The sequence below is a fragment of the Macrobrachium rosenbergii genome, chromosome 11 (assembly GCF_040412425.1).
Source record: "Macrobrachium rosenbergii isolate ZJJX-2024 chromosome 11, ASM4041242v1, whole genome shotgun sequence".
Taxonomy (NCBI): domain Eukaryota; kingdom Metazoa; phylum Arthropoda; class Malacostraca; order Decapoda; family Palaemonidae; genus Macrobrachium; species Macrobrachium rosenbergii.
The window spans coordinates 32,311,172-32,326,928 of record NC_089751.1 but is presented as its reverse complement, the minus strand read 5'-3'; the positions used below and the strand labels follow the sequence as shown (position 1 = coordinate 32,326,928).

The following is a 15,757-nucleotide window of genomic DNA, read 5'->3' as shown; positions in this document are numbered from 1 at the left end:
TTCCCTTGTTTTAGTCTTTTAACTTGTTTAGTCTGATCTACCTTGAAGGCTGCACACCTTGAAATTCCCAACATAACATAAAGGCATGGTTTAAAAATTTTAAAATTGGCTTAGTTGCTTGCAGTTAAGTTTTTTTAAAAAAACGTTGTTGGTACTATCCTTGTTTTAGTGTATATATATATATATATATATATATACAATAAAACATGGGGCTAAACAAGTCTCATAGGTCATAAAAAACGTTATTTATATATATAATGTATATATATATATATATATATATATATATATATATATATACTGTATATATACTGTATATACTGTATATTGTGTAAAATCCAATGATTAACTGAATAGGCTTATAAGGCAAAGCAACAAGTAGACTAAAGAAATAAAAGGAAAAAACATCGGACTTAAGCAAGAAGGAATAAGTAATCTGTCTTTGGAAAGATGAAAGGTTATAACAGTTAGATATGATTTATGTAACATTCACTTTCGTATGAAAGAGAAACGAACAATTAATGGATCATGCTTTTCAAGGACTGCTGATTTTCTCAGATGTGCACCGGGCTTCTTTACCTGCAAGTAAAACAATTGCTGCATCTACAATCTTTGTATAAACATACTCAGGAAAACTAAATCATGTGAACCCCAAGTCAGCTCACAAGGGTACGCATCAGATCTGCATGATGGGAGATCTCATGCAATATGCAGATGCCAACCCCTGCCTGAGCCAGCTACCCCACATGCACCGCCTGAGATTTGCCAACGCAACAGTGATTAATGGAAATGAAGTGGTGTACAAGGTTGTTTGTTTGTGAGAGGACTGAAGGCTAATTATGAATATGTTGCTGGTGTTACCAAAGGGACTTTCCCGTATGGAGGTAATCAGTGCACCTCATGCTGTGCACTGGAGGCATTTCTTTGGCCCCTAGCTGCAACCCCTTTCATTCCTTTTCCTGTACCTCCGTTCATATTCTTTCTTCCTTCTTACTTTCCACCCTCTCCTAATAATTGATTCATAGTGCAACTGCGAGATTTTCTTATTGTTACACCTTTCAAACCTTTTCACTGTCAGTTGCCATTTCAGCGCTGAATGACCTCATAGGTCCCAGCGGTTGGCCTTGGGCCTAAATCCTATATTCTATTCCGTTCTAACGCAGGGCTTAATGTATATTTCTTTACGGGTTTTCTCTGCATTGAATGTTGCCTTATGGCTGCTTTATTGTTATTTTGTAATTTTTTGCATTGGAGGCACCTTCGTCGTGAATATCCTGTTAAGCTTAAAAGTGAGTATCAGGACCGTGGCCTCATCACTACGAGGACTTAGTGCAAGCTGGGCGGGGGGAAGCTGATATGAGGACACCCTTAAGAGGGTCTTGGTGATGATTAGGTCTTTGGGTTTTTGCTTACGATATATTAAAGGGTTACTATGGAGCGTCTAGAATCCGCGACCTCGTAACATCCAAATGGTGTCTTTTATAAGAAAATGGGAAAAATGGCACTCTTGGATCTCATTTACAAACCCGGAGGTTAGTCATATATATATATATATATATATATATATATATATATATATATATATATATATATATATATATACAGTACATATATATGTTTATGTATGTGCTGTATGTATAAAACATATATATATATATATATATATATATATATACATATACTATATATATACATATACTGTATATATATATATGAATGTGTTTTGCACATATTCATTTGTGTATGTGAATATGTAACTGCAAATAACGATCCAAATGCTTGAACGGTTAACGACCTCAGCTCACTAGCGACAGGCCAAGAACTTATCAAAAGGGAGTGCTGATGGTAAATGACTTGGCTCTGCTTCCAGCAAAACATTGTACCACCGTGAGCAGTGAACCGGTAACTGTTTAGTCAACTGTGATGAGTGGTTACTGTGGTGGACAGACACTTCTGAATGCAAACTTAAACAAAACGCCAACGCTAACAATCAGTGTTTAACATTGGGAACCGCCACCCCTGAAAGGGAAAAGGTGTATTTAAATATTTATATGTATATATATATATATATATATATATATATATATATATATATATATATATATATATATATATATATCTGTGAGTGTGTGTGCTGTCTGATAGAGAGAGAGAGAGAGAGAGAGAGAGAGAGAGAGAGAGAGAGAGAGAGAGAGAGAAACAAATCAAACACATCTTTAGTACGAACTTTCATAGACTTGAGTTCAGCTCTCTTCAAATTGCTATCTAATTTTTCTCAGCTTCTATCGAAAACTTGGGATGAGAGTAATTACACCTTATAGAGCAGTCATCAATTTTTCCCTTTTAAGCATCAGAAGGTTCATTAAAAAGTTTTCTTCATAACAGCGGGGATGAATCGATGCGCCCTTTAATGTTCTCCTTTAGTTAGCGTTCTTGTATATTACGGTTTGACCCTCAGTCTTCAGTAGACTAATTACAGCCATCCCGAAGATATTTGATGCTGTTACTTTACATCTTCATCATATTTTAATATGTGAAAATTTTGTTTTCTTCAATATGTTATATAGCAGTAGCAGAAGCAACAGCAGCAGCATCATTAGTAGTAGTAATAGTAGTGATGGTAGTATTAGTAGTAGGAATATCTTCATTTCTTGTTTTGATCAAATTAGGTAAATATGAACCATTGGCTTGTCCGTTATATTACTATATGAGGTCCAGAGCTGTCGGCGAGACCGTCAGGGCAACCTCGCTCCAAAACAAAAATCTACGTGACGCATCGAGACCCTGGAAACAGACCCAATGCTCCTGATTCAAGCGATCTTTTATGCATTTTCAGAAGATACTTTATGTCCTTGTCAGAACTGTAGTTGCTAATGTATGTAAGGCATCACAAGCTTTCTAACCATATATATTTGAAATCTCTTACTAAATTGTGTATAGAGTTGTTAACCATTCTTCAGGTGTGAGAAAACACATCTGACTGTGTATACACGTCCGTCTGTTTTCCCCAATTTATATTGTGTCAATAAATTAGAATATCTTGAACCTGCCTCTTACTCGCCGCATCGTTATAACTACAAGGCTAAAACTTCAATTATGATTATATATATATATATATATATATATATATATATATACATATATATGTATATATATACATATATATGTATATATATATATATATATACATACATATATATATATATATATATATATATATATATATATATATATATATACGTGTGTGTGCGTGTGTGTGTGTGTTTGGGCTTATAATCATTTACTTTCCAAAATTTATACTACAGATGCTGTAAGGTGAACCAGCAATTCTGAAAACTGATTAGAAGGAAATCCTTATTTTTCCAGTTGAAATGATTCAGGAACCATGACTAGATGGAGTCTATTGTCATCAGCTGTTAGTTTGAGGTACCAGGAAATGATTATGCATTTATGGCTCTTGTTCATCAGCCTTGTAATTAACGACGTGTACTTTTCATATATATATATATATATATATATATATATATATATATATATATATATATATATATATATATATATATATATATATATATATATATATATATATATATGTTAAATTTCTATTCAAGTATTTGTCAATTACAGAAATTATGTTCTATTCAAGGCCTGTGAAAAAGCCGAAAGAAATATAATCTCCCAACATAAGAAAACAACATTCGAAAACACTAACTTACAGTTAATCACACAAAATAAGAAACAGCAAATAATACCCCAGTTCTTCCTGATGACCTGTCTTCCTGACATGAAGACTTGGTTCTTTGAGAAAGCCTGAGTCACATATCAAAGTCAGCTTCTCAAAATGGCTTGGAATAAACTCATGCCTCGTCTCACCTGTCAACTGTAGAGCAGTGGGATTAAGTTAGCTTTCATGAATATTTCTAACACTGTCTTGTGGTACATTCTGATTTTTTTTACTAACATACTAATTCTCTTTTCTTTTCTTTTCCGGAAGTTTTCCTAACACCTAGTGCCTAACAGTCCAAACCTAAGTTTTCCTAATATCGTTTACCTATCACTCCAAACCTTTTCTTTCATTACCATTTTCGCACTCGACCCCTAGGCCCAGCCATAGTCCGTAGCACCCGCATTAACATAATCTCTACGTGCCTTTGTGTATGTCTCTAGACTACATCACTCGAGACCTGATGAAAAGAACGCCATGAGGAAGATAAAAGAAACTTTACAAACTCAGCATAGTGGATCCAGCACTAATTTTCGAAAATACTCTGTTATAATCAGCATTAATGTTATTATTGAAGAAGCTTATCACAGTTTTCCCGAGCGTAGCGTTCGCGGCAGGTAATTAAAGAATGTTTTTCAAGTGCAAATTAAGCTCTTTAAGACAGGAGATTACCTATCGCCCTCGCAGGTTGTTGTTTTTCTCTCTTCGTTTCTGAATCAAAGAAAACTTTTAAATGCTAATCTTAGTTCCTAGTGTGAGGTGAAAAGCAGGCTACAATATAAACTTTAATTAACATTTTCATGTACCGTCGTATTATTGGGAATATATATATATATATATATATATATATATATATATATATATATATATATACATATATATACATATATACACATATATACATTTATATATATATATATATATATATATATATATATATATATATGCTATTTGGGTATTTTCTCTCTTGTGCAGTTTCTATTGAAATTAATGGCATTGTTCAGATACTATCTTCTTTTCAAGACTGACTCAGTCTATACTTCTTTTTCTCTTCAGGCAAGCTTCTCAGGAAAAAGGAAAAATAATTCAGGATTCTTTCCATTTATTTATTCTAGTCGACGCTCATCGGAGACGTTTTCAGGACTAAATTACAAATTGGCATACAAGGTTTTTATTACTACTTCCGGGCTTTTAAATTTTAAACGCGGGTCTTATTTCCTCGCTGGTGGTCCGGGCAGCACAATATATATATATATATATATATATATATATATATATATATATATATATATATATATATATATATATATATATATATATATATATATATATATATATATATATATATATATATAGAATAATCAACACACAATCACGTGTGGAACAGAAATAAATTTCTGACTCAAGTCGGGATCGAACCCAGGTCTTTCAGGTGGAAGGCAAGGGCGCTATCCACTAAGCCATACAAGTCTAAAAGAAGTTGGAACCTGAGAGCAACTGCACCCAAGGGATTAGCCTACCTGGGCAAGCTAACTGCTTGCATACCAGCGAGTTTTCCCCAACTTCCTGACTTAGCAATGACCCAATGGACAGCATTTCATTCGAATTATCCCTTCTGAGTGAATAAGATAGAAATAATCAACACACAATTCGAATGAAATGCTGTCCATTGGGTCATATATATATATATATATATATATATATATATATATATATATATATATATATATATATATATATATATATATGTATATGTGTGTGTGTGTGTGTGTGTGTGTGTGTGTCGTGTGTGTGTGTACATATATATATATATATATATATATATATATATATATATATATATATATATATATATATATATATATATATATATATATATATATATATATATATATATATATAGAGAGAGAGAGAGAGAGAGAGAGAGAGAGAGAGAGAGAGAGAGAGAGAGAGAGAGAGGAGAAGTATCAATATCGTATACACTCCAATAAGATGAAGTTCGGAAAATATTACTTGCTTGTTCCTTAATATGAAAGCGCGAGATAATAATACATAAGATATTTATTTGCCCATTAGATTCGCGAGCTCTCCATATTATCTTCGAGATGGATAAAGTTTCAACAAAGATGAAGCGTCCTGTCTCGGTGATGGAAATTTCATGCAAATACTTTAGACCTGTGATATTGCGAATGTAAATTATCACGCAAACTTTCATGGACAAATACACTCCAACTCATTCGAACATTTATTTTGTTGTTCAAGTAAGCGTCCTGTGGCGCATATATATGTTTAAGTTACGACACATAGGTGTAGAAATAGATGAAAATAACAATACATTACCACAGACACAATCCATGGGTCTTTTGTTCCTTAATTTCGTGAAGACCAGTGCTGCCTTCAATATATTAATAGAGAATAAAAATAAAAAGAGTTATTGCCACGGTACTACCAGCTCATTGCTATTCATCAACATGATCATTTGCAGAGAATGGCTTCAAACTTATAATCCTAGGATATTAATCGAAACCTGTCCTTGAAATGGGGCACATGATGTGTTTATATTGTCTTTATAATTTAGATGACTCGGAATTTCGTAAGCGACAATAGCCATGGACCATTTTCCTCATGATCCTGTAATGGAATAATTGACAAAATAATAATAAAAAAATAAAAGAAATAACATTTTTAGCTCAGTGAATTTTATAAATCAAGATTTTAATGAAATCTAGAATTAAAAGCTTTCAAACACAGAATGTAAATCACGGAATCGTTCCTTGTTTAACTCAATATCCTGAGCTTAGGCAAGATCTGTAGAAATCAAAGAGATGATCGCAAAGGACATGGCAATCTCGGCTGCGAAGATAATGGCCCTGAAATTTCTTACGGAAGATCGCCATATTGGGTTTTGATGACTTGGGTTTCAGATTATTATTATTATTATATTATTAAAATCCTCTTGTTTTATTTTCTGGAACGCAAGTTTTTACTGCCTCAGCAGTTATTTTTGGTGATGATCCAGATTCTCTTTCTCTCTCTATCTCTCTCTCTCCCTCTCTGTCTCCTCTCTTCATCACTGAACGTAGTCTCTCTCTCTCTCTCTCTCTCTCTCTCTCTCTCTCTCTCTCTCTCTCTCTCTCTCTCTCTCACACACACACACACACACACACACACACACACACACACATGGGGGAATGGTGGGACCAGTACAAGTATAAAAAATTCTGCAATTTTGTTGAACACCTGAAACAAACAGAAATAAGTAAAAAAATTTTGATAAGATTTTCGGCTCCATTGTGCACTTACATTTGTCTTATTACCAAGAAGTTAGAGTAGCTTTTCATATAAGTTCATGATTACAACTGTAGCTTATTTCTTACAGGAAACACCCTTAATTGAACTGGCCGTTCTGTAAGTTCCAAAGCCTTGGGTGTTGATAGAAAAAGAATAATTAAATAAGCAAAAATGTTTGCATTTGCCATGGACGGCAGGGATGGAAAATGATTATGGTTTAAAGAAAAAAAAAAAGAAAATCAGAACAAAGAATAAGCCTCGCATTTATGTCTTCTGTAAGTATAGAGGGTACTTATTGCATGATAAGCTATGTCACTGATACATTGTAATGTCATATTCCAGATATTTTATCTCTCTCGTATCATCGTCCCCTGACATTCTTTTTTTGCTGTCACTTAAACTAAATCTTTGGTAAATCAGATTGCTGAGGCTTCATGTTTATTCTCGTGTATCATAGATAGTGTCACTGTGAATTTTACTGATTTTCCGAGAATTCGATGAAGTTAACCTTTGGTAAGTAATCCTCAGTTGTTTTATATACCTCACTGCTTTTAACCGTGACGTGAATTCGGGGACACATATTTTATGAACTCTTCACATTTAATATAAAAATCCAGTTTTTTTGTATGAATTATCATTTTATACAACTTGCCGCTAAAATATATATCAACGGATCGAAAATATTGTGCATATAAAATGTAAAATATGGAAGAAGCTTTTACTTGGATAATCATTAAATTCTGTCAAAAAGATTTTAAATAGTAGTACTTAATTTGGTGAAATAAACTGAGCGTTAGTTAGAAAAAGAACTCCATAGGAAAAAGTAGTAAATTAATATAAAATACACTCTAACCAAATCAGTCATATACCTCCGATGATTAACGCACACCTTTTGGTACATAAGTAAATGGAAACTATGCAATATCCAGTTAACAATATCCGCCACAAGGTCAATCTCGTTTAAATGTTTTCCCGCGGATGAGAGCATGGAATATATTTTTAGTTTACAGAAAATTCATTTACATATAGTTATCAAGATAAATCCCGCCCCCTCTCTCTCTCTCTCTCTCTCTCTCTCTCTCTCTCTCTCCATTTTCACCAAAGTTTAATCGTACTGACCAACTGACACAAATCATTTCAAATATTCCATCGGAAATTCTGAAAACATTTACAGTCCGTGTAAAAATAAATTATTTGCCATTCTGCTAGTTTTACTTATTGCGCGTTTTGGACAGAGGTTTATTCAGTGAAAAGGTTGGTTACTTAAATTTCCATGTCATAGCCATGAAACAAATCTTATACAATTCCAGAGATAAAGTTTCATATATTTTTGGATACATTTATTCATATCGCAACAGATAACGTTTCCATACACACATTTATATATAAATGAATATATATATGTATATATACACACATATATATAGATATATATACACATATATACATATGTTTATATATATGTACGTATATATATGTATTATATATATATATATATATATATATATATATATATATATATATATATATATATATATATATATATATATTTATATATATATATGCATATATACATATGTGTGTGTAAGTGTGAAAATGAAAAGAAAAGACAGATGAAGTAAAATCATTTCGGCCTACCAACAGTGGAAAATGAAAATATATAAAAATGTTTTACCATGGGAATATGCTTAGCGTTCATCTTGACAAATAACCTCACAAGTTTGTAAATTCATTTATGCTTGAAATCTATTTAAAGAATTTTTCTCGTCTCACTAAGACTTTGAATCTACTGAGTGCTGCTGATAATTCATATAGTCTTTTTTCATGTTTAAAGTTATAAAAACAGCATCGTTTATCCATCTCAGTTTGGGGTATATTATCACAAGGACCTATAACAACCATATGTTTCTTACTCTTGATTTTATTTAATTATTTTCAAGTGGTAAGTACAATTACTAGAAAAGTGAAGCGGGCCCATGTCTCCCACTGACACTAATGCATCTATTGTTTTCGACGAACTCGAGATTTTTTTGTATCTAGGCAGAATGAACTTGTAATTGTGATGATGTAAACAAAGAGGTGCTCAGAATGTAGATACAGGCACTCTTTCACAACGACATAACCTTGTTTTTAAAACTTGACTTACCAAATTACGAAATCACGAGATGATGAAACCATTTAACTGCTAACCTTGGCTATACATAAAAAGGTATAATCCTTCAAACATGCAGCCAGTGATCACCTTACGAATCACGGTTCTTTCGCATAAATGGTGAAAAATAGGATACCTTATTTTCCTCTTTACCTCTCTCCCTGACAGCCTTTTGTGACCTAATCGTCGTATGATAATGAGGCAAGGTAATATTTTATCCAAACAATCTACTCGAAGCAAATTATTACCTTTCCAGAGGTGGGTCATTCTGAGCTATGACAAATGGATTCTCCTAAAATCGCTCCGTAATAGAGGTTTTCCATTCTATTTTGCCAGCAATTTATGACGTCAAAATCCTATGAAAATGTTTCATAAAACTGCCTGCCTAGCATGTTTTCTTCCCTCTGAGAGTTATGGCTCTCCCGCACTGAATATTTCCAAATAAACAGATTTTGAAATATTTCACTGGTGTTATTGATGCTACTTTAAGACTTAATAATTTTATTATAATGGAGTCATAAAATTTTAAGTCTGAGGACAAACACCATCTTGTGGGTCACAAAACCCTCTTCGTCTAAGTTTTATATCACATAAAGGTTAAAAAGTAGGTAGTCAGTCTATATATATATATATAGTGTATATATATACAGAGTATATATATATATATATATATATATATATATATACATATATATATATATATATATATATATATATATATATATATATATATATATATATATATATATATATCAAATAGGTTTTGTTATGACTTATGAGACTTGTTGGGAGCCCCTTTGTTTAATGTGCATTTCATATGTACACACACACACACACACACACACATATATATATATATATATATATATATATATATATATATATATTTATATATATATTAATATATATCACACACACACATATATATATATATATATATATATATATATATATATATATATATATATATATATATATATTTATATATATTAATATATATCACACACATATATATATATATATATATATATATATATATATATATTATATATATATATATATATATATATATATATATATATATATATATATATATATATATATATATATATATATATATATATGTAATATGCACACTGAAGCAAAGGGGACACCAACTTAATTGCAAGCAACTAAGCCACTGTTATGTTGGGAATTTCATCAAAACTCACTAGTATACAAGATGTGCAGCCTGCAAGGTAGATCACCAAGTACTGTCAAGTATTTGGGCCCCAAATTCATTTACGACCTTTGTGAGAGGGTTAGTTCGTAGCGCCTTTGCTTTTCTTCAGAGTTCTGCGCTCGATCCCATTGCGAGGGACAATTTAATAATAAAATGTTAAGGACTTTCTTTGCAAAAAAAAAAAAGAGTTAGTGTGCCAGCAAAAGAGAAACAAAGCATAAGTTAAAAAGGCTAAGCTTCCACAGAATGGAACGTCTGTAAATGAACAAAAGGAAAACGAAAAAATCACTAAAAATAATTGTTTAAACAAATGCCAAAAAACGGGGAGTTTCAATGGTTACTCAAAGGGGGCAGTAAACCCCAAGACTGAGAAAACACAACAGCCACAAATAGCGGCTTGGATATTTCAGTGATTAAAAAAAACCTGGTGCACGCAAATATTCTCCATAGAAATGCAGGTATCAGTTTCACAATAGCAATGGAAGGATAAGTATGTGTAATTATAGTAATATTCACCTGTACCTGGTTACGAATCATATACTTATGTAGCAAGTTTTATGTAATGTATCCAATTATACGGTACACACGCACACACACGATAACGATATATAATGAAGTTATATATATATATATATATATATATATATATATATATATTTATATATAATATATATATATATTTATATATAATATATATATATATATATATATATATATATATATATATATATATATATATATTTATATATATATATATATATATATTTATATATAATATATATATATATATATATATATATATATATATATATATATATATATATATATATATATAAAACTTCATTATATATCGTTATCGACAAAGTTTCCATGCATATTAAAAGTGATTTCGTAAGAGCGGTGAAAAGAAGTATGCTACTTGCTTATGCTACAAGTAACAGAATAGAGCAAGAAATAAACTTAATACCTACAAAACTAGCGATTTCAAGGATATCCATAGATAGCATTCGGCCATGTTCCAAGAAGCAAGACACTACCAAGACTTCAGAGTCCTTGGCAAAAGACAGCATCGTTCCAGTACGGACATTCAAGCCTTGTGACTTTCGGCTGTAACATCGTTTCGGGCCGTAGACGTTTGACAGGAATTTGATAAGTAACCCCCGACCCCCTTTTTTTTTTTGCCTCGAGAGTGTCTTCTTCGTTTCCTTCTTAATTTATCGTAGAGTAATTGGTTCTGTTTTGAAGTGTTCATGGCGCAGTTGTTCATCGCGTGACTAGACTATAGTTGAGTAAACAAGCGCGGTTGCTGCTTGGGATTTCCGTCGATTATTTTCCCTTTGTTGGATGTAAGGAACTCCGGGCTTCTGCAAGGTAATACTGGAACTTTATTTTTACTGATACTGTATATTCGTTCTGAGGATTTTCGAAGTATTAATGGAAGATTTTGGAAACTGAGGCTTGTTGCCTTCATATTAATTTGACAACGCCATATCACGTATCTGCTGAATGTTTGGTCTCGTTGAAATCATCGGTAGGCATTATAACTCTTTGTCTGCGTTTAGCCATGACCTGACGTGAGCAAACGCCCAAAATTTACATGACTTAAAGTTGCGCATAGTTCTAAAGCTTTGTCTTTTCCAGGAGGTATGTGGAACTGGTTTGACTTTGAGGTTGTGTTCTTGCAGTAAAGCTTCACGCATGGTAAAAAGCTGCCCTTTAGCAACAGGTATGTACAAGGTATTTTTCCTGCTACGTTATTTTAAAGTAATTTTTTGTCATTTTAATTTGTGTATACCGATCTTGAACGACTTCACTTTTTTTTTTATCCTCCACCCCTAGGGGGCGGCGCCCCTAAAGGGGTGGAGGAGCCACCATGTTCCGCATAGTAGGTCGTATGACCTACTATGCGGGTTCTTGGGTGGTTTTGCGCGGTAATTTGGTAAACCAAATCGAACTTTCAGAGGGCAAGTTTTCTTAGACATAAATCTGTTGCCTAGTTTTCTTGTAAGTTCAATTAAGTATTAGGTGTTTAAATATGCTTAGCTGCCTCCCACTCACGAAAGTATGTATAATCTCCCTGAGGTTTGAGGATATTAATGTTTATGCAGTCAAATGGCAATATTCAGTATTAAAACAAAAGTTATGTAAAGTCTAGTTTAGAAATTTAGATTCCTTAATATGGATCAAGTTTTTGGTTAGGTTAAGTTAGAAAAGTTTTTAGAGTATTGGCGTGAAACTAAATAGTTTTCAGAGGATGCGAATTTGGCATTTCTTTTCTTGTTACCGCAAATCTCTGGTTAAAGGAAGCTCCTATATGTACGAGTCATTAAGCTCGACATACTAAGTCCCTTGGAAATAGTTTTCCCTAGACAGATTGTAAAGCGTAATATTTAGGTTTGTACTGTCAGCAGCTGGAATCAAGTTCAATGAAATCAGTTGGTGACTCCTAGCTGGGAACTTTGATTCCGGTAACAAACAGCAATTTTTTTAGTTGAAAGTATGGCATTTTGAAGTCACTCTTCTTGCAAAGAGTAATAGGAATGTCATCCTTGAATGAGTGGGGCTGTAGTTATATTTTGTCAGATAGTTGGTTAGTTTTTGTACTATTAGGTTAATTTACTTATCGCATAAGAAATGTATTTATCATGCTGACCGCTAATAAGGGGTTTGTAAGTTAACTCTAACACGGGCAACGAGGCTTTCCTCGTGAACACGGGCAACGAGGCTTTCCTCGTGAACACGGGCAACGAGGCATTCCTCGTGAACACGGGCAACGAGGCATTCCTGGCATTCCTCGTGAACACGAGGCATTCGAGGCATTCCTCGTGAACACGGGCAACGAGGCATTCCTCGTGAACACGGGCAACGAGGCATTCCTCGTGAACACGGGCAACGAGGCATTCCTCGTGAACACGGGCAACGAGGCATTCCTCGTGAACACGGCATTCCTCGTGAACACGGGCAACGAGGCATTCCTCGTGAACACGGGCAACGAGGCATTCCTCGTGAACACGGGCAACGAGGCATTCCTCGTGAACACGGGCAACGAGGCATTCCTCGTGAACACGGGCAACGAGGCATCCCTCGTGAACACGGGCAACGAGGCATCCCTCGTGAACACGGGCAACGAGGCATCCCTCGTGAACACGGGCAACGAGGCTTTCCTCGTGAACACGGGCAACGAGGCTTTCCTCGTGAACACGGGCAACGAGGCTTTCCTCGTGAACACGGGCAACGAGGCTTTCCTCGTGAACACGGGCAACGAGGCTTTCCTCGTGAACACGGGCAACGAGGCTTTCCTCGTGAACACGAGGCTTTTCGTGAACAACGGGCAGGCTTTCTCGTGAACACGTGGCAACGCGAGGCTTTCCTCGTGAACACGGGCAACGCGAGGCTTTCCTCGTGAAACACGGGCAACGAGGCTTTCCTCGTGAACACGGGCAACGAGGTTTTCCTCGTGAACACGGGCAACGAGGTTTTCCTCGTGAACACGGGCAACGAGGTTTTCCTCGTGAACACGGGCAACGAGGTTTTCCTCGTGAACACGGGCAACGAGGTTTTCCTCGTGAACACGGGCAACGAGGTTTTCCTCGTGAACACGGGCAAATGAATTTGTTACTCGTGGACAAGTAATGAGTTGTTGATGTTAATAAAAAACATAGTCAGTGGGTTTGTGATGTTACTCATGAATAATGGCAATGATTTTGTTAACCATGAACAATGGCAATGGATTAGTGATGCTATCCATGAACTTAAGCAGTAAATTTATTTTTCATGAACACTGTCGGTGTTTGTTTGGCTACCCGTGAACACTGAGTAAATGGTACTATCGGTACAATGATTGTTGTTCATGATCTCAAGGCACTGATGCATTGGTGCATTCCTTGAATAAGGGCAGTGCTACGTGGGGCTGGTCATAACACAAGCAGGAACTGTGATGCTTCCTTGAACAGCGAGCTGTGGAACTGTTCTTAAACACAGGCAATAATTTATCCATGAGTGCAGGCAGTGAGTTTGAGATGTTATCCATGATCAAGGCATGAGTTTGCAATGGTGTCCATCAACAAAGCGTTTGACTTTCTGAAATACCCATTAACATAGGTAATGAGGTTGTGAAGATAGCAGCATGTGATTTTGGTGCATTTGTTAGCATCCATTTAGTGAATGTGGTTCTATCATTACCGTCAATGTTCCCCATGTTATCCATGGCAATCAGGTGTTTGATGATATTTGCTATATAACACCTGAAATGTCTGAAAGGTCATCAAGGAGCTAATGCATGTACCAATATGCATTAAATACAGTATACCAAGGCAGGGTCTGTCGAGTATTTTACAGTAATTCGTGGCCAAACTGATCCTTGAAGTTCTCATTTCCTCCCAAACAGGAGTTCATATGACACCACTTCGTTGATTTAATAAGTTCAGCGGGGTGTCTAAACTTTACCTGAATTCCTGAAAGACAAATAGATTTTTTTAAGAATGTCTTTGATCATAGTGTGTGGGTTTTCTAAAAATTGCTCTTGGGGATTTTCAGAACATTGCATTTTTCAAGGTGTAAAAAATTTGGAATGATTTCTACGTATAGTGAAAATTTTTAAATATAGGGTGTCAGGGGTAGGGTAGCATAGTGAAGTATAAATTATGGTATAAAATGTGCTAAAGATAATTTTACTCCAAATGGTTATAAGTGGGTAATAACTTTTTTTTGTACATTGATTGGAGAAACGTAACTCATGGGTTTTGTAAGTTAATTATCCTTGGAGTAAAAGATACCATACATATTCCAAGAATTAGTTTAATGTTCTCATTTTGGGGTTGCCGAGTAATTGCCTAAGAATTTCTGCTGCCGCTGTTTTTCTGTTGCAGATCGTCTTATTGGAGGAACCAGAATCCAGGAAATTGTGCAGATGTGAAGATTTGAGAGCCTTTCACGATAGGCTGATGATTGTTGGGATTCAAGATCTCGACAAGATAGATATAGGCTTCTGTTCGTTTAATCTTTAAATTTTCCACGCTGAGCTTTTCCTTAAAATGCTGCTAGGTATGCAAGATAGGTTCTTCAGATACTATCCATTCCTAAACCTATTTACCTGTGTATTATAATTGCTCTTTTGAAATATAGTAAATATTGGGTCTTGTTTTCAGTTCTTGATTACTTCCTCAGTATTTTTATTGGGGAAACCAAAGTATGTGGAATCTGGTTTATCCTCCATATTATTACAGATGTTAAAGGTAGAAACTATTTAATTTGGAAATATTCCAAACTAAAAAGTAATCGTGTGAATGCTCATGTGAAAGCCCTATATCAAACTTTAAACGTAAAGCAAATTAATGCAAGCCACCTTCTTGGAACTGTTGATGATTCC

At 34.4% G+C, this 15,757-nt stretch overlaps 1 long non-coding RNA gene across 3 annotated transcripts in view; it reads left to right on the top strand.

The window, feature by feature from the left end:
• LOC136843295 (uncharacterized) overlaps positions 1-15,457 on the top strand; it is a 571,224-nt gene extending 555,767 nt beyond the window's left edge. For all 3 annotated transcript variants that reach the window (XR_010854513.1, XR_010854512.1, XR_010854511.1), the window contains 2 exons: positions 12,031-12,115; positions 15,258-15,457. This is a non-coding gene — a long non-coding RNA (uncharacterized lncRNA). The remainder of the gene's footprint in view (positions 1-12,030; positions 12,116-15,257) is intronic.
• The last annotated feature ends 300 nt before the right edge of the window (positions 15,458-15,757 follow it).